Source organism: Dipodomys spectabilis, unplaced genomic scaffold, assembly GCF_019054845.1.
Source record: "Dipodomys spectabilis isolate Male_0828 unplaced genomic scaffold, ASM1905484v1 ptg000263l, whole genome shotgun sequence".
NCBI lineage: Eukaryota > Metazoa > Chordata > Mammalia > Rodentia > Heteromyidae > Dipodomys > Dipodomys spectabilis.
In genome coordinates, this window is record NW_024870940.1 from 1,400,267 (window position 1) to 1,418,921 (window position 18,655).

The following is an 18,655-nucleotide window of genomic DNA, read 5'->3' on the forward strand; positions in this document are numbered from 1 at the left end:
AAAGTCTATGAATCTGTAATGCCTGTACAGCCTACAAACATAAACTAAATAATGAACTCTGAAGAAAGCTGGATTCCAATGAAAAAGTTTTATTGCCTTCAACTTTGTACAGATAACTAAAGCAAACCTTTAAAATTCTTTATCACAGGAAAAGAATGTGACAAAAATCCCTAATTTCTAGTCTGAAAAACATATTAAGCCTGGATTGCTACAGTTTAAGAATTAAGCCCTACTACTTAAAAGAAAAATTCAATCTGAAAATTCCTACAGACTCAAGTTTTTGACATAGTGATTCTTTTGTTGTCATAGTTAAGTAGTTCACAGAGCTCTTTAAAAAAAAATCCATGTTAAACACATCCAAAATGTCTGGTTATTGATTAGCGCATGGTTATTTGGTTAACACCAGTGTTAAACATTTGAAGTTAGTTAAGATATGTCATATGTTAAGGCTTCTTGTTCTCAACCTGAAGGATTTGGTGGATCTCCTAAAGAAGATAAAGGGTAAGGGAACAGACATGGGGCATGAGGCCCTCTTTGTCCCTCAGCTTTTGCCATTACCATTGTGTGTGAAGTGGATTCAGGAGGCGTGGACCGCACACGTCTAGCCAGAAATCGGATGACCTCACAAGCACCTCATTTCAGCTGAGGTCATGTCTTTCTTTCGCTTAGAGCTAAAAATAAAAATACATGTGAATGAACAAATGATCATGGAATGAAATCTGTAACATGACACTATGCATATCAGAAGACAATTTATCAGAGAAAAATGAAAATGTACACATTTTTACACAGAGACAATCCTACTTTCAATGGAAAGATGTCCTTCTGACGTTAGCTGCTGGGTATGTAATACTGACTATCTAATTTCAAGTGAGTTCTAGAAAACAAAAGTAATATTCATTTTCTGTGATGACACATTCATTTTCTGTGGTTAAGCCTAACACTATTACCAGTGCATATATGGCACACGTGTGCGCATGTGTGCGTGCACATACCAGGACAAGAAAGCCCACTGTAATGCTGAGCTCTCACAAAAGTCCAGCCCAAAGAAATCTATTTCTGTGTAGTCAGAACACCTACACCAACAGCAATGCTACAAGTACATGAAGATTACCAGACTCCTCCAATCAAAGTAAGGCTCTCATTCATTCAACCAGTCCTGGATGAATGCTTCTAGTGCTAGAAGATAACATCAAGTGTTCCAACTTCATCAGTGAGCCTGGAGCTCTACCTACCTAGCTCCCATTCTGCCTCACTTCTGATTTGGGAGCAGAAGCCAGGGCACTGTACACTAAATGGTAACAGAATGAAACCACAGGGGCTACAGAAAAACTGCCAAACCCTACATCATTCCATTACAAGTGACTGACTTCAAGTCATCTTGTCTCTCTACTGCTAAGCTTATGTTTTCAAGTCCCAATCCCAAGCAAAATATCTCAGAGCCTATGTTAAAAAGTTACCCAAGTTATCTTTAAAACAAAACCACTTAATATAAGGCTATTTCATTCAACTACAGCAGTAATTACAAATTGAAAACTTTTACTGCCAAAGTTACACTGAAAGAAGTGGCCCAAGCTATACTATTCTGAACAGAAACCCTTTATCATATTTATACCATTCATATACACCCACATTAAATCAAATGAACACACAAATTACCAAGTAAAGTGTATCATACCATTATTTTCAATGTTCTAAATTTCCCTTTTGAGTCTATATATACTAAATTACACTCTTTAATTTTGTGGAAACATGGCACATTATCAAAAAACAAAAAACATCAAATTTAGGTTCCTGATTCAATTTAGGACATTATCTTCATCTTAAAAAAAAAGAGTCATGAACACATTTCAAAGTTAGTTCATTTTCCAATTTTTTTTTCATGGAGTCCACGCTAATATCTAGACAAATATTAGTTACTTGAGTGTAAGCTGGACAGGTCCCAGAACCAGCTTTACAGTAAGACATTAGAGTGTGTGGAGGCCTGCCCAGCTTCTGGTCACATTCCGGTCTTAAGGAAATAGAAGCTGGGGAAATACACTTCCTGCCCCTGTCCATACAGAAGTTTTGATGTCATTGGGGAAGCTGTGTGCTAGTGTTATCCAGGCAGCCTCCCCACCCCCAACCTCCCCACCCCCCGCTTACCCTGCACAGAGAACCCTGCCCTTTCTAGTCTGCACTGCATTTCAGCGAAAACATACCTAATTAAGAGATACATGTGCTTCCTCAAAAATCCCAAATTTCTCCTGCAGCAACAGTGAGGGAACCTATGATTTAACCCCAAGCCTTTTCAACTCCTATGTGTTACCATTCTTTGGCAAAAACCAACAGCAGGAGAGAGGTGCCATCACTGGCTTCTCCCAGGCCTGGCATTTGAACCTGTGCTCTAGCCGCCGCCCCGCCCCCCCCCCCCCCCCATCAGTTGATCAAGCTCTGTCCACAGCACTTGAGACAGTCCCACACAGGTGTCAGGCCCACAAGCTTTCACTACTTCCATGTGGACAGACGCTTTTGATGATACACAGATTTCAATACTCTGAAGACACTGTTTTGCTTACTAACTTAATACTTAGTCTTAAGTTACACCACACTGATGGAAAACTCCATTTTTGTTACTTTGGGAATGTTATGATGAACTCTTCCATTTAACAGGATCAGTGAATTCTACAGGGTTAGTTATAAATACCAACCAATAAAGTAGATTCAATTTCTGCAAAACAATCCTCACCTATTCAAGAACATCTAGTGTCAAATGCATTCTCATGACTGAAACCTCTTCTGCAGAAGTGTCAACCTCAGGGGAGGGGTGAACCTGCAGCTGACCCCAGGGCCCCTTGCCAGGGTCATCTGGCCAACAAGTGTAGCTCTCATCTCCTCCACCACGCACAAGCCTTCAGTGCCCTGAAATCTGCAGGAGTCATACAATGTCACTCCCAAGCCAGCCACCTTGCCCTCTCTGCAATGCTACTCTAAGCACAAAGCATTTACCACTGAGAAAATCTCAAATATAAAGACTCTGAGGAGCAAGGCAGCATGCTCAAAAAATGGTATTAAGACAATGCTTAGCTGTTGGGAAAACATTAGGCTGGCTCTTCCTTCACTCTTTAAGACCAAATGCATAGCAGACAAGTATACAAGAGAAGTACAGATAAAATACTTTCAAATACTTCAAAAATACTTTAAAGTACAGGAAGGATCCTAATAGACAGGTAAAACCTAGCAACCAAAAGAGATGCAATTCAATTTTTAAAAGGAACAAAAATTAAATACCCAACAATATGAAAAACAAATAATAAACAGGAGAGTGTTTGTAGCAAATATTACCATGTAGAGTCCTTAGAAACTGCGAAGGAAAAGATAAACAACTCAATGGAATATGGACAACAATTATAGATGATTCACCAAGGAAAAAAGAATAACCAGCAAAAAATTAAAATATTAGCAAAGCTCTTAAAACTGAAACAGATACCAAAGGAGATGCCGGGAAACTGGCAGCAATCCCCACAGACAAGTGGGATTGTCTCTTGAGTCCACCCCCAGAAGCCTGAGTCCTCTTCCACCAAGGGTGAAAAGCTTTGTCTCTCAAAATTTACCATCCTTATGCCTTTGTTCCAGAAATCGGTCTGACTCCCAAGACTAAATCCTGGAGATTTTTTTCCCATTTGTGAGGAAAAGTATTTGATAAGAAGACTATTTACAACACTTACATTGTAGCAGTGCTATTCATATGCAAAAACAAAAACAGAATGAAAAAAAGAAAAGAAGTCCAGAGAATAGTAATCCTATCAAGGAAGCAAGTTTAAAAAAAAAAAAATGGGTGGCCTCTCTTGTAGCCAGGGAAAATGACCAAACTATACTACTAAGCACAGAGGATGACATTAGCAGATAAGTACCACCATTCACTCACTTCAAAATCAACATACGTACATACATGTATAAATACATGTGTGTGTGGAACCAGGCAAGTATGGCCCCAGCTTCTCCAGATACTTTTTAAAAGGAGGCACATAAGAGTTTTTTTTAAAAAAAAAAAAAAAAAGGAGCCGGGCGCTGGTGGCTCATGCCTGTAATCCTAGCTAATCAGGAGGCTGAGATCTGAGGATCATGGTTCAAAGCCAGCCTAGGCAAGGAAAGTCCGTGAGACTCTTATCTCCAATAAACCATCAGAAAACCGAAAGTGGTGCTGTGGCTCAAGAGGTAGAGCGCTTGCCTTGAGCTGAAGAGCTGAGGGACAGCGCCCAAGTCCAGAGTTCAAGCTCCACAACTGAGCCCCCGTACCCCCTCAAAAAAAGGAAAGCTGGTGTTGGTGGCTCATGCCTGTAATCCTAGCTACTTAGGAGGCTGAGCTGAGGATTGAGGTTCAAAGCCAGCCCAGGCAGGAAAGTACATGAGACTCATCTCCAAAAAACCACCGGAAAACTGGAAGTGGTGCTGGTGCTGTGGCTCAAATGGTAGAGAGCTAGCTTTGAGCTGAAGAACTGAGGGACAGTGCCCAGGTCCATTGTTCAAGCTCCACAACTAACCAAAAAAAAAAAAAAAAAAAAAGGAGAATCAACACACAGAAGAAACAGGAAATTGCTAATCCCTGAAAAAATGGGGAAGGATTTACTTCTCCTGAAGCCTGGGAGGGCACTCTGCTGTGGTACATCAGCAATTCAGCTTCTGCAGACTTGAGTTTCTGAGTATGGAACAGCACTGCTGGCTTTGAGTCATGTCTACTTTGAGCCACTGTGAACTTGAGGGTCACTGGGAGCCTGGGTGTCACCCAAAGTGTGACGTGCCCCTGTGGCCTGGCATGGTGCTTCTTTGTCCTTACCCAGTACTGGCTTTCTCAAACAGTGCTCACAGCACCTGAAGGCACACTGCTCCTACCCTCCCTCCCACAAGGGAGCGCAGCACAAGGGTCAGCATTTCCGCTGAGATACTCCAGCACAGCGTGTGCTGAGCAGTTAGTTATAATCAACTGTTAGTCATCTCATCCAGATATGCCACCCATCTCAATCACCGCCATAGACTTACTCATAATCAGACTCCAAATCCAGCTCTTTGGGAAGTTAGATCTGGCTTTGCCCTACAACACCACTCTTATAGACAGAATGCAGCACAATGACCAGATTTCCCAGTTCCCAGTAAGACATCTCTATTGGATAGGAAGCCAAGCAAAACAAAACAAAAACAACAAAAAACCCCAGTAACAAAGCTACAAAATCAAGACCTCAGTTTTACCACACAGTTCTCCGATTACCACCAAATCAACACTGACCAAGGCTGAAGCAATCACAGACAACAGGATGCACGGTCACCCTGAAGTGACAGGGTTTTGGCACTTACCAGTCCTTCCAACCCCCAAAGTGAGGAATCTAAATTCCAGTGGTGGGTATGAGATTTCAAAACTTTAATGGTAGTGCAAAGTGCCAGGCCCTCTGCAACAGACTAGATCACCTCATTTCATTTCATTCCTCACTGTTCCACTGTTGGCAAAGCCTTCTCCTCCACGTCTTATCTCCCTTCCCCATCAGGGGTGAAGGGGTAAACCTTTCTAGCAGGTTGACTCTATCTACCTAGTGTTGATCCACTCTGCTATTTTCTCCCTCCATCCCACTACCATTCCTTCTTGCAGGGTTCCTGCCTGTGGCCCACAAGCACAAGCAGGTTTCCAGACCCTGAGGCAAACCCATTTCTCTTCAACACATCAGTGATTTTCCTTCACAGACAAATATTCAGAGTGGCTAATGGTGTTCACTACATGTCCACTCAACACTGCCCACAGCAGGACTGGGAGGATGGACGAGGCAGCGAGGGCTTCTGGTTTTACTGCACAAAGCAGCACACAACACATTTGTGGGTCTGAAATGTTAACTTGTCATAAAGGAAAAATACCTCAGCCTGGAGGGATCATCTAAGGGACTTCAGACCAGGCTGCCCAGTGTCAAAGGTTCCCACACAAAGCCAGGAAGAAACTCCCACATGCAGTCCTGAAGGGTCTCTGGATAGAAGGGAAAATTTGAGCTAGGGTCCAAGTTGAACAGAAGTTAGGAGTACAAGCAATACCTAGCCTCATACCTGGAACAGAATACACCATACTGGCCAAACAAACCAGGCAACGAAGAAACTAGTGGTGGCTCATGCCTATAATATTAGCTACTTCAGAAGCTGAGATACAAGGATTGCAGTTCAAGACAGCCCAATGAGACTCTTATTTCTAATAAACCAGAAAAAATCTGAAGGTGGGGGTATGTCTCAAGTGGTAGAGAACCAACCTTGAGCTGAAAAAGCTAAGGGACAGTGCATAGGCCCTGCATTCCAGCCGGAGTATTAGCCATCTTCCCCTCCCTCCCAAAGGAAGTCTTGAACCTAGCTGACTAGTCACATGGAACAATATACTCTGCTTTTGTACTAAATTCCCCCATATGATAGATATTCTTTTTATAACCAAGAGTAAGGAATGTTATAAAATCTCATTGTTACTGATAAGGTTTCTTATCTATATCGTGTCTTAAAAATCTCTTTAAGATCAGATTTTTTACACTGTGAAACACAGTAAATATACATCAAAATGGCTAACAGAGAGAGCACAGTCTAAAACAAATGATTAGACTCATCATTGGAATATCTTGTTAACAGGTAGCATCCTATAACCTTGATGACAGTATAAAGTGACCACAAAACAGACTCTAGCCTGCTCCTCCTTTTTGGGGAATACTGAGGCTCTGAGTGCTGTCCTTTAGCTGTTTTCATTCGCGGCTGGTGTCCCACAAGCCACAGCTCCACTTCCAGCTTTTGGGGGTTCAGTGGAGATAAGAGTCTTACACTTTCCTGCCAAAGCTGGCTTTCAACTGCAATCTCCAGATCTCAACTTCCTGAAAAGCTGGGATTTCAGGTGTGGGCCGCCAGCAAGCCGTTCTCCAGTTATGTGCCAAGACGTCTAATCTCTACTCACACATTCAGTGTGGTGTCCCCACCCCCACCTCTGGACACTTTTCTGTATCTTGAAAAACAGAAACTCGATATCCATTCTACACTCAAGTCCCATTCTTCCTTCATCTCTGTAAACTTGATAACTTTACGGACCTCATCTAGGCTTTTGTGACTTGGCTCTTTGACTTAGCATAACATCCCCACATTTACCCCTGTGTACCATGTCAGAGTCAGAGCTTGTTACTTTTTTTGCTATCAACTGCTCCTTGGGTTGCTTCTGCCCCCGCTATTCTGAATAATGCTGTGTGCACGTGCACACACAGGGCAATGACTACGTGGCACAGCACTTCCACTTCTCACTTTCTGAGAAACCTCTATACTGTTTTCCTTCACAGTCACACGCCAACATTCCCACCAACAGGGCACAGGGTGCTAAAGAGTCACTTCTAAGGCAACTAGCACTGACAGAGTTTTTAATATATTACATAATCCTCCACACACATCTTACTAGCCAAGAGCCCTGATCAGCTGCCAGTATCTCCCTTCCTATTCTTCTTTCCCTATTCCCGCATAAATGTTCTCTTCGGATCAATCCAGTAGGCGATCTACATTACGTACTATTAGATCTACAGCTCACTAAGCACTAAAAATATTAACAGTGCAAGGATTTTAAAAGACACCAATAAAAAAAGCAAGTATAACGGAAAGATATCTGAGGGTCCCAATGGAAAACTGATGTAAATCTACTATGCATATCTTAACAAGCAGCCTTCACAAACACTAACAACTTACTAAGTAACGTGGATTTGTTGTTCTTATACTACTTTCAAATAACAACTCAAAGTTCCAATAAAAATTTTGAGAAAGCTCTTTAAATACCATCCAACTACAGCATCCTCAGGCTCCAGTGTGCATGGGAAAACTAGTCCCACAGTTCCTCCAAACAAACAGACCCTTGGCGTTGTTTTCAAAAGTTTGGAACTACATGGTATATTGATGTTAGCGTGCTAAGGGAAAACTAGGCAGGCAAAATAAATATGCAAATATATTCATTATTCGGCAGTAGGAAAAAAAAGTCTAGTCATACTCTAGATTAAATTTTCAGTATTTCAATTTTAAAAATCCATGCCACACATGGTGTTTGTAGGAAATGCCCTGCTCGAATCAGTGCATACTGTACTGAAATACCACACTAGACCTATTAAACTATTATACCTATTATCACATATCAAAAATAATAAACCAACAGTACATAATTTTTTAGACTCTCAATTCTATTACCCTTCGGTATATGTTTACCTTACCAATATCATGTTTTTGTGATCCATCAGTGATAGTTATTTCCTGTTTTATTTATTTATTATTATATTATTATATAATTATTTGTGTGTGTGTGTGTGTGCGCGCGCGTGCACGTGCGCATGCATCCCCATACATGCCTGTCCTAGGGCTTGAACTCTGGGGTCTAGGTACTGTCACTGAGCTCTTTTGCTCATGGGCTCTCCAACTTCTGCTTTTTTGAGTAACTGGATATAGAAATCTCACACACCTTTCTTGCCCAGACTGGCTTTGAAAATGGATCCTCAGATTTCAGCCTCTTTAGCAGCTAGGACTACAGGCATGATCGACTAGAACCTGGTTGTTTTATTTTCAAAACCTCAAACACGGACTGCAAATGGCCACAAACAAACCCAGAAAGTGTCATGTACTGAGCAGAGGTCCTCAGTAGATTTAGAATACACGTCTATGAAAGCTCCCAAACATACTGTCCTAGATTGGTCCATACTACTCTGTGCGCACAAGAGCACCTGAGGGCTGGCTGAAGTGAAGAGAAATGAAAAGAGGTAAAAAGATGGAGGGTGAAGGCAGCACAGCAGACGCTGGGCACCAAAGGACAGAAGCCAGCAGGGAAGACAAGCTCATCAAAAGCGCAGGGCCTACTGTGTGAGGGAGGTGCAGGGTGCTTTTAACAATTGCCGTAAATTTCAAGCTGGAGATGGGAAATTGTCCACGTTAAGAGTAGGGAAGGCCAAGGTAGATACCCAACTCCCGCCCTGGAGTGGAGGAGACCACACTGGTACTGTTTTTAAATAAGGGGGTAAGACAAAACATAAGATCACCAAACACAACTGTAAGGCTGAAGGTGAGGTTCCTCACCACAAAGCACAAGGCACTTCATAGGCTGGAAGCACAGAAATGGCAAGGTTTGTTCAGGGCCATACTGAGTCTGTCACCACACAGGAAAGACCAATGTGGATTCCTAAGTGTGCATGGACAAGATCCTGTACAGCACATCAAATAGCTGAGATACCTACATAACAAGAAGAAGTACATGCCAAAGACAAGATTTTAATAATTCAAATTTAAAACACACCATTAGGTAAGCAGTTGGAGAAACCTGGGGTGGGTAGCGAAAGACATTTCTATTAAAAGCTCAGGGATAGTGCCCAAGCCCTGAGTTCAAGCCCAAGGACTGGCACAAAACAAAACAAAATCTTACCACCAAACATATCCTGAGTGAGTGGTTCTCCACTGGTATTCACGTCATCACGCAGAGCTGCTTTCCACGTCCACAGCAAGACACAGGTGCCCAAACTACCAGTCATTCACTAACTCCAGAGCACAGCGAGAACACCTTTGGACACCCGCCTGACTGCTGCAGCTTTAATACTCTGTGTACAGCACCAAACGTGGCCACAAGTGGCAGATTCTGCAGTCAAATGACTTGAGTCCTGAGCTGAAGACCAACAGCTGAAACCGTGACCTCACATAGTGCTAAGTACATCTTCTGCAAGGGTGAGTTACACAATTGAGTACCCTGTTTCAGAGAAGCTGTCCCAGGGGGAATTCTTGTCTTGCTGAGGTAATCCTGTTCATCACTATAATCGCAATGGATAAAAACTATCCCAGGCTCGACACTGTACTGAGTTCAGCATTCGCACGCTCTGGTTCATCTCAGCGAGCAGCTTTCATTTTCTATGGCCTCCTAGCTCTCAGCCTTTCTCTTTATGTGCCACACAGACAATTCAACGGCATCCTCTTTCTGTTCCTTTTAGGTTCTTAATCTGGATAATGTCCCTTTAGGTTTCTATGTGGAAGAGAGAGAGAGAAAGAAAGAGGGGGGGGAGGGAGTATGTGTGAATTGAAATATACTAGAAAGATATTAGATACAAAGAAAAGAGTAACAAAATAGAAGGTATGATGGAAATAATTGCATGTTTTTCTTTTCCACTGATGAGGGAAAATTCCTTAGACACCCAGTTAAAATTCATGATGGCGTAATACATATACCCACACAGTAAACAAGGATACTGCCATCTTTTTTTAGCTCATAAAGGAGGACTGAATGTTTGTATCACCTCAAAGCTGAAGTCCCAACCTCAAATGAGGCCTTCCTGTGGTCGAGAGATTAGTGCCCTGTGAGAGGATCTGACAATGATCCCTACATTTCCATAGGAAGGCGGCAAAGTGTCAATCAGACAGAGGCCCTCACCCCTTCACCTTGGACTCTCTCAGTTCAGAACCACAAGAACAAAACCCTGAGACCTGTGTTGTATCGTGGGTCAAGTGCTAGCACAACTGATGAGAAGCCCTACTACCTAGAGTATCAGAGTTCAAATCTGAACCATCTTCCTAACCATCTTCCTAGAAGAAGGGCACAGTGCTTACACCTGTGATTGAAGAAAATACTCGTAGCATCAAAGGGGTCTTCAAGTTGATGAAAATGGAAATTATGAATGGTGTAATAGGAAGGATAATTAAATTTCCAGTTCTTTGAACATTCACAAGATGACTAATTTCATTTACAGTGTCCATATTCTATAGGCAAAACTATGTAAACAAATAACTTATGTTCCAAAGTCAGAAGCATTTTTTTACACTGAAATATCTAGACCACTTCATTAGCTGGTAATAAAAACTGACCTCAAGATAAAATTTCAATAATACACTAACCTATTCAGCTAGTCGCTACATTCAGGATAATTTTCAGTTACTTGTTAGGGATTAATAAAAGCAATTAGTTCTCTAGCACTCTATGGTAATTTCACAGTAAAACAATTAACCCCTAATATTAAATGCAAATTGTAAAGCTTTAACAGGCAATTTTACTCTCTTGGCCTTCATGACAAGGCTGTTATTTTATAAAAGTAGATTCTTGTCACTGTGAAATCAGATGAAAATCTTTCTCTAGTTAGAAAATGTAAATTTTCTCTGAATGAAATACAAAAGCAAAGGGTACCAAAGCACTTCCAGATGTCATGTCTGACAGGGACCTTCAGGACTCCAAGTTATCAGCGAATGGGAAGAAACCATTACTGGACACAGAGTACGGCTTTGTGACTGTGCACAAGGACCTAGAAAAAAGGCCCTCAGCAAAAATGCAACCTGACCGGCACTTTGACCTAAAACACAGTGTCCAATTCTGACGGACCAGTAAGCACATGAAAGCCACTCAGTGTGAACTACGTTGCCACACTAGCCTGACCCACCAAGAACAGGAAGAGATGGTTGTGTTGATTACTGTGACAGGAGGTCTCATGGGTATGTATATATTCTCAGAAGGCATTACAGTTTATACTTTACTTAAACACAACTTTTTGTATGTCAACTGTACCTCAAAAAAAAACTGCTCAAAAATTAAATGTGTACACATACATATATTTTAAAATGTTGTAACAGAAAAAACTCACACACAAATCAGTCAATATCTTAGTAAACTAAACCTCTTAGGCCTTGACAGATTAAGCAAAAAGTTGTGACTACAGGAAAACATTTAGTTGGAACACATTTACACATCTAACTTGACATCATGAAAGGAATCGTACTTCTACACAAAAATTCACAGCACAAAAACTGAACACATATCAAACCAATAAAGACCATCCTAAAAAACTGCAAGGACAAAATTCAAGTAGTCTAACAATCATGTTATAAAACTAGAACCTGGCAGTTACAAATAAAACTTAAAAAAAAAAATTCCTCACTTTCTGAAGCTGAAAATACTCCCCATTAAATGATTGCAGAATAAGAGAAATCAAATACAAAACTGCAAATTCCTAGAAAGTTACAATTAAAATGAAAACCATGTCAAAATCTTCAAAGAACTCCTCAAGCTGGGCTTGACTCACACCTGTAATCCTAGCTACTCAAGAGGCTGAAATCTGAGAATCACAGTTCAAAGCCAGCCGGGGCAGGAAAGTCCGTGAGATTCTTATCTCCAATATACTACTCAGAATACAGGAAGTGGCATGATGGCTCTAGTGGTAGAGCACTAGCCTTGAGCTGAAGAGCTGAGGGACAGTGCCCAGGCCCAGAGTTCAAGCCCCATGAACGACCTCCCCCCCACAAAAAAAGAATTCAATATGTAATAGGAGGACGTTTAATTTAAACATTACCAAAGAATGAAAAGAAACAAATAAGATATAAATAAGTCAGAAAAAAAGTTAAATAAATGTAGAAGAACAATGGTATTATCTAAAATTCATGCACACACAAAGAGGATATAAAACTGATAAATGTAAAGAGATATAACTGAGAAAATTTCAAAATAACTGTAAATCACTAATAACTCTTCAAAATTTAAAGGAAAGAACAGTAAGTACACTAAACTGAAAATGCGAAACAGGAAACAAAAAGAACTACAAGAAATTATTTCCTTAACACAATGTTCATTAGTCAACATAAAACCTAATTTTAGAAAAGGAAAAAAAATTTAAATTACAGATGAGCTGATGGTACACACCCGTAATTCTAGCTACTCTAGAAAGCTGAGGTCTGAGGATCCCAAGTCTAAGGTAGCTGGGGCAAAGGTCTGATATTTCATTTCCAATTAACCAGCAAAACTGCATGAGGCGAGCAAAATGCTAGACTGGAGGACTGGTTCAAGTGGTGGAGTGCCAGCTGTCAACAAGAAAGCCCAGGAAAAGTATAAGGCCCGTAATAAGGTCAAGCACCAGTACAACACACACACACACACACACACACACACACACACACACACACACACACAAAACGGTTTAAATTTGTAAAAACTAAAGTTTTATATTAACTCTTAAAAAAAAAAACCTTAGAAGGAACTGAGAAAATAATAAACTAAAAATGTACTAAAAAAGTACATTCTAAAATCAAGTCCAAATCATTCCACTAGTGATACGCTCAAAATAAGATCCAACTGAGAGATTTTATCGGTAGCCAGGCTTAAATGAATGGCCCCGGCCTCTGATGCCATTTGCCTGGAAAGCAGAGACGGGGAAGATCATGGTTCCAGGTCAGCAGTGGGGAAAAGCTCATGAGACTTAATCAATAAACTAGGCCCAGTGGTATAAATCGGTCATCCAACCTGTGTAAGAGGCTGAGATCAAGAGGATCATGGTTTCAAATCAGTCTAGATAAAAACATGTTTGAGACTGATCTCCACAGAAAAAGCTGTGGTGTGAATATACTTGTCCTACTGGCTATAGTGAGGAAGACCCTATCTCAAAAATAATCCAAGTATAGGCTGGGAAGGTGGCTCAGTGGTAGAGCGCTTGCCTTGCATGCTCGAGGCCCTGGGTTCGATTCCTCAGCACCACATAAGCAAAAAGAAAAAAGCCGGAAGTGGCGCTGTGGCTCAAGTGGTAGAGCACTAGCCTTGAGCTGAAGGGCTGAGGGACAGCGCCCAGGCCCAGAGTTCAGGCCCCACGACCGGACCCCCCCCAAAAAAAAATAATAATCGAAGTAAAAAAGTGCTAGAAAATTGGTTCAAGGGGTAGGAAACCTACCTATGAAGCACCAATCCTTGAGCTCAAACCCCAGTACTGCTTCTCCCCAGAAAAAATATGCTCTCATCAAGGCTTTCATCCCAATCAGAATATAACAAAAATATTTTTAAAGAATCTTATTCACACTTAAAAAGTCATTTTTATTGTGATTGATCAGTCATGTAAGTCAGGCAAAGAGTACATTCTGTTTGGACAATGTCACCCTTCCCTCGCCCTTCCTGTTTTCCCTCCCAGGCTCACCCCGGTTATATGGTTCATTTTCTTCAGTATCTAGTGACTATAGCTGCTGCAACTGTCCGCCTTTTACCCCTCCATTTGTGTCCCCCATTCACACACGTAAAAGCATAAACAAATGATAAATCCTCTCACAGATACAGGGGCTAGAATCTTCCTTCTGCAAGGCAGGCCATACAAAATTACCAATGCAGGCAGACAGGCCTGAGGCGGCCACTGAGAAGCATGACATGTCTATCCCATAGTGTACCAAATGAGTGCTCAGGCCAGACATTCCCCATCCCTGAAAAAACTGAACAATTCAAGTATAGGGCATCAAGGATCCTTCAAGTTAACTAGAAAAACGAGTCTGATTCAGAAAGCTGACTACTGCAAAGCTGTAGTTCATTCCAAAGTAATTTAAATTCAACACAATTCTAAATAAAATCTCAACATATAGAGGAGTTCACAGTGATGAATAAATAAGATTGACCAGGAAATTATGAAATCAGAAACTATCAGCTATGAAATAAAACATGGTACATTCATGATTCAGAATTTTTCTTTCCTAAAAGAATGAGTTCGTGGAGGGGCATGAGCAAGGTGATAAAGCCACCTGCTACACGGAGCAGGAAGAAAACATGATTACTTTACAAAAATACTTGTCAGTGTCTATCAAAACTGATCACAAGGGGCTGGGAAGGTGGCTCAGTGGTAGAGTGCTTGCCTTACATGCATGAGACCCTGGGTTCAATTCCTTAGCACCACATAAGCAGAAAAAGCTGAAAGTGGCATTGTGGCTCAACTGGTAGAGCACTAGACTTGAAGAGCTGAGGGGACAGCACCCAGGCCCAGAGTTCAGGCTCAACAACCGACAACAACAACAAAAAAAGGCCCAAATGGCCAAAAAATAGAGAGAGAAAAAAAGTACTCAAAAACTAAGGATTTCTACAAATAAAAGGAAGTATGCGAATTTTCCTTTCCCAAATATTTTTCAGGGCTGGGGATCAACCCCAACTTTGCATGAAGTAGGCTATCCCATCAGCCTCAGGACTAGACCATTCTTTCCTAATTTAAAACTATGTTTATTGAGCTTAAACCCAAAAGTATAAATGTGCTAATAAAAATAGAATCATAAATTGTCATTTTCTGACAGGTGTCCATGTATTTTAAAGTCACTAGGTTTCAAAATGTTTGCCTTTACTTTGGAAAGGTATTTTGCAGGACTACAGGTTAACTGTTTAACAACAAGGAACTTGAATAAACCACGAAACTCTGCTAACAGAAGCAATGAGCAGACTCCACTGACTTCCCAACAGATGGCCCAAGCCATTCTTTCCAAACCTTCGGACCTGAGATCCATTAGGTAACCTCTCTCAAGGAAGCACTTTATTTCCACTTTACTCAAGCTTTTTTCACTCACATTCCCTTTTGCTTCACATCTGCCCACACTTTAAAAATATCACTGCAAGTCAGCTTTTAAGAGTTCCTGATTGTTCCCTTCTATCAGGGAAATGATTAATAGGCCTGTATTAATCTGTGTTAGTATTTCAATTCTGACTCCCTAGAAGCAAATGGGGTCATCCCCGGTGAGTTCTGGGAAGGAAAGATCCAGCCCTGTGCTAAAGGACACTAAAACTGAAGGTTAGATACAACTGGAGCCAAGAATGTTAGATCACAGGTTAATGAAAACAATGGTGATCAAACATTAACAAATTATGAGAGAAACAAACAGGACTCTTTTTTTCTTTTTTGCTGGTCCAGGGGCTTGAACTCTGGCCCTGGGTGCTGTCCCTGATCTTTTTGCTCAATAGCACTCTACCACTTGAGCCACAGTGCTACTTCTGACTTTTTCTCAGTAGTTTATTGGAGATAAGAGTCTCATGGACTGGCTTCAAACTATGATCTGATCTTCAGATCTCAGCTAGCCGAGTAGCTAGGATTACAGGCAGGAGCCACCAGTGAGTGCTCAGCTCTTTTTCTTAATCTGAACTAAGGGCTATGTAAGCTTTAGTTAAAGTATATAGAATACACATAAGATATAAAGCAAGAGTTCCCGGTGAGAGGATAAAGTGCTGGAATGCATCCTCACCCTCTTCTGTGGCCATCTGTGGAGCCCGGAGTGCTCTGTGACAGTCCACACACACCTGGGCCGTGCTGAGCAGCCCTTCACTCTCTGATTATCAGAGGCTCACTCACCCCATCACCCTAGCTACTTAGGAGGCAAAGGCTGAGGCCAGTGTGTCATGAAAGTTCCCAAGCACACTGCTCCAGTCTGCTGACTCCAGCAAACTGGGAATGCACAGTCTGCTGACTCCAGCAAACTGGGAATGCACAGAAGGATAAGCCAGGCCAGCAAGACCCTGCCTCAAAACTAACAAAAAAGAGTCTGGAGGGATCATAGCCTCAAGTGGGAGAGCACCTGCCTCGCCAAGTGTGGGGCCCTAAATTCAATCCTCAGTACCAACAAAAAAATGCAACTAAATTACTTTCTCTTTACTCAACATTTTTTCCTAATATATTTTGAACACAGATCATCATTTCCTTTTTATTTACAGCACCAAACTACTTTATTTTATTTGCTTTTGCATAGCAAGAAAACAGTATTAAGTTAGTAACCCAAAAGCCAAAAAGAAAAATGTCCATTTCCTCCTCAATTAGTTCTTAAGCTACTCCTTTCAATCACAGTTATGCACACACATAATGAACTAGTTATGATTCCCAGCATCACTTTCCTAAACAGTGCTAAGCAAATTGTTTTCACTATATGTAAGCTGGCAAAAATATTACTGGGTCATTGGTGTTTGAACTGAGAGATCTGTCAGAGATGACAAGGCATGCATCTAGATGGATATGTTAAAAACGGTTGTTACTCTTCAGACTATAGTCACAAAATAGACATGTAATACTGAAAAATGTCATTTGGAAGAATTACTAATTATTGAGAGTTATAATACAGTTAAGATTATTCCACAATAACTAGAATTAAAATTAACTGCTAACGTTCAGTCTAACCAAAAAAGAACTGGGTCTATAATAAAAATAACCAGGTGGAAGAAAAACTACATGAACAATCAACTTCAATATTTACAATTCCCTTAGATCTAAGTATTTGCTATTGACCCAAATAAGCCAATTTACAGGGTCAATAGAGACCATGAATAAATAAAGGACACTGATAGAAATGAAGAAAACATGAAATAACTCATGCATGATATATAGAAAACATAGAAAAGATTTCTGAAAATCTGACCAATTTTACATTTGATCTGCCCAAAAGACTGAGAAGCAACTGAACAGCTATACTACATAAAATAGAGGTCTGTAAAGTATCATTTTTGCTATTCAGTATTAAAGTACCTGATTAAGCCGGGCACCTGTGACTCACACCTGTCATCCTAGCTACTCAGGAAGCTGAGATCTGAGGGTCATGGTTTGAAGCCAGCCTAGGCAGGAAAGTCTGTCAAGACTCCAATTAACCTCCAGAAACTGGAAATAGCGCTGTGGCTCAAAGTGGTAGAGTATTAACCTTGAATGAAAAATGTCAGGGACAGTGCCCAGGCCCTTAGTTCAAGCCCCATCGCTGACAATAATAATAAGAAGAAGAAGAAGAAGAAGAAGAAGGAAGAAGGAAGAAGAAGAAGGAAGAAGGAAGAAGGAAGAAGAAGAAGGAAGAAGGAAGAAGGAAGAAGGAAGAAGGAAGAAGGAAGAAGGAAGAAGGAAGAAGGAAGAAGGAAGAAGGAAGAAGGAAGAAGAAGAAGAAGAAGAAGAAGAAGAAGAAGAAGAAGAAGAAGAAGAAGAAGAAGAAGAAGAAGAAGAAGAAGAAGAAGAAGAAGAAGAAGAAGAAGAAGAAGAAGAAGAAGAAGAAGAAGAAGAAGAAGAAGAAGAAGAAGAAGAAGAAGAAGAAGAAGAAGGAAGAAGGAAGAAGGAAGAAGAAGAAGAAAGAAGGAAGAAGAAAGAAGACGAAGAAGACGACGACGACGACGACGACGACGACGACGACGTAGTTTAATTTTAAAAAGACCAAACAACTAAATACAGCTGGACCTGGGGGGACATACCTACAATCCTGGCACTGTTGAGGACTAAGGCAAGGAATCACAAGTTCAAGACCTGCCTGTGTAACACAGAGTTCTGAAGTCAGCTAAATAGCAAGAGCCTGTCTCAAAGAAATACATACCTCAATTAGAATCTTAAACACTCCTAACTAGAAAGGAATCAATAGGATTTAGTAACAGCAGCCAAGTTGATCTTTCGTTCATACAAAAGCCCAAAACTCACATACCTAAACACAAGGAATACTTTTCCTTATAATGAGCTGCAATGTACTATCATCACAGAACTGCTTTTTGGGATTTTTGTTGTTGTTGTTTTCTTTTATAATTCCTTCTTCCTTCCTGCCCTGTTCCTGAAAGGTAATCTGTGTTATACCCCTATTTAAAAGGATAAGAGGTGGCCATACCAAAGACCAATCACATGATTTAGGGTGACAGCTTTGGGTCATGGTATCAGAAAACCTGGAGACTGAGTTCAACTTTGTGAGCAATGGACCAGTGACATCAAGCCTGTGTAACCAAGCCTTACTGAAAGCTCTGGACAGGGGTGCTCAGGAGAGCTTCCCAGGTTGATGTACCGTTGTTACATGCTGGTACCAAGCAGAGCAGCATAGCCTGAAACTAGAGAGAAGAACCAAAGATTCACACTAGAACTTATCTGCCTCTGCTGACCTTGATCAGTATCAGAATCCCAGCTAATAAACCATA

At 41.0% G+C, this 18,655-nt stretch overlaps 1 protein-coding gene across 4 annotated transcripts in view; it reads right to left on the bottom strand.

The window, feature by feature from the left end:
* The window catches only part of Xkr6 (XK related 6), a 174,881-nt gene that overhangs the window by 115,570 nt on the left and 40,656 nt on the right, over positions 1-18,655 (bottom strand). For 2 of the 4 annotated variants that reach the window (XR_006150746.1, XR_006150747.1), the window contains exon 2: positions 559-671. The exons of 1 other annotated variant lie outside the window; for it this stretch is intronic. The gene's annotated coding sequence lies outside the window, so the exon portion shown is untranslated. Of the gene's footprint in view, positions 1-558; positions 672-9,418; positions 9,620-18,655 lie in introns of those variants that run through there. One more of the 4 variants, XR_006150745.1, reaches the window with a different exon arrangement.